The 1,836-nt window shown below is 43.1% G+C and overlaps 1 pseudogene; it reads right to left on the reverse strand.

Moving 5' to 3' along the window:
- Positions 1 to 251: 251 nt before the first annotated feature.
- LOC114236434 (Y-box-binding protein 1-like) lies at positions 252 to 1,115 on the reverse strand (annotated as a pseudogene).
- Between the last annotated feature and the right edge of the window lie 721 nt (positions 1,116 to 1,836).

Genomic DNA, 1,836 nt, shown 5'->3' on the forward strand with positions numbered 1-1,836 from the left:
TTTGCCGTACACCAGAAACTACCACAACATTGTAAATCAGCTATACTTCAATTTTAAAAAGTAAATTAAAAAAAATAAAGTTCTTAAAAATCTCAACTTGACCAGATATAAAACAATTTTAAAACCTCTAAAGATATACTGAGAAAAAACAGGCTTTAAAAAAACCCACATTTGTCATTAACCAGAAAGAGACATCTTTAGGTAAAAATAATAAAAGCCATAAGCTGCACAGATATTGCAGAAGGTTCTAGTTATCCTGTCAACAGGCAAAGATCAAGCACTTAAGGTCGTCTCGCATTTTTGTTCATTTTTTATTGCTGGAACTTCATACTCATTTCCTCTCCTCGGATGACTAAACCTGGTAATGGTAGAGATGGTAAGCCCCATTTACTCAGCCATGCCCTGCTCGGCCTCAGGAGCAAACTCTCAGCTGCTTTTGTCTCTTTGCCACCTTGTGGTTGTGGGTTTTCTGGGAGTCTTCTGTGGAATAGATGTTGAGGTGTCTGCTGACCTGGGGTCTCCTCTTCTTGATTTCCTTTATCTTCTTCATTGCTATCCTCTGTAGGCTGTCTTCTGCGAGAAGAGCCCCTGCAGAATCATCGTCAATAACCTGATACGTGTTCTGTCTCACGGGTCTACCTTGTTCTCCTACACTCTAGTTCTCAGCACCCTCCTCCCTTCTCCCTGCACAGGACTACTGTGGGGGGGGGGTGCCCATAGGGTCTCTGTAAGGTGCCTGCGGTAGGGATGGCGCTGCTGGGCCTGGCCTTCCGGAGCCCTCTTCAATCCCTTTCTTTCCACTCTCACTCTTCTGAAAATTCTGCTGGTAATCATGTGGAAGACCCCTACCACATGTGTAGGGTCTATAAGCACTGTTTACGGTCTGCTACTGCCTTGCTCTGGAACTCCACCGGGACCTGTAACATCTGCTGCTTCTGCATCCTTTTCCCCTTCAACAACATCAAACTCCACAGTCTCTCCACATCTTACACTGCAACGGTAGTTCCTGGGATTTCCTTCTTTCTGGCATTCTGGTGTGCAAAATCATCTTCCTCTTGATGAAACCATATCTGTTTCTTATATTGAGCTTTTTTTACTTTTCCCAAAACCCTCATTGTGATGACTTTCTTGGTGCCTCCTAGATGAGGCTGCTGGGGCCACTGCTCCCTTCACCCACTGCTCCAGGTGCGGGGTTTGGTATGGGCATCACTGAGGGCCAGACTGTGGGGTGCTGGGTCTCGCCTGGCTGCTCATGGGTGTGGTGATGGTGACTGGGTCCAGCTGTAGCAGCTGTGGCTCCTCCAGAGTGTGACAGTAACTAAGATGGTGGTGGCAGTGGGGCAGCTCAGGACTCTCTGAACAGGACATCCTTCCTGATGTGGTAGAGACTATCTACAAAATGGCAAAAAAGACAATGATGCCTGATATAACAATTGCAGTCTGACATTGTAGTAGAGATACTCCCCAGTGCATTAAGGCAAGAAAAATAAATGCAAGGTACAAAGATCATAAATGAAGAAATAAGACTGTCACGGTTCACTGGTGAAATTATTGTGTACCTAGAAAATCTGGAAAAATCTACAATTAAACTATTAGCATTAATAAGAAACTTTAGTACATTAGCTGGATACAAAGCTAATATTTTTTTTAAACAATGATATTCTTGTGTATCAGCCACTAAGAGAAAATTTGTGAAAGATCCTTTTTATTACAGCATCAAAAAATATCAAGTACCTAGGAAACCTGCTACCTTCCATCAAGCCAGATGTTAAAGAGTTTTGCAGAAATGTAAAACAATGTCAGCAAGCTCTGTGCATTGAATCTTTGAATAAACTT

This window comes from Balaenoptera acutorostrata, chromosome 9 (assembly GCF_949987535.1).
Source record: "Balaenoptera acutorostrata chromosome 9, mBalAcu1.1, whole genome shotgun sequence".
NCBI classification, from domain to species: domain Eukaryota; kingdom Metazoa; phylum Chordata; class Mammalia; order Artiodactyla; family Balaenopteridae; genus Balaenoptera; species Balaenoptera acutorostrata.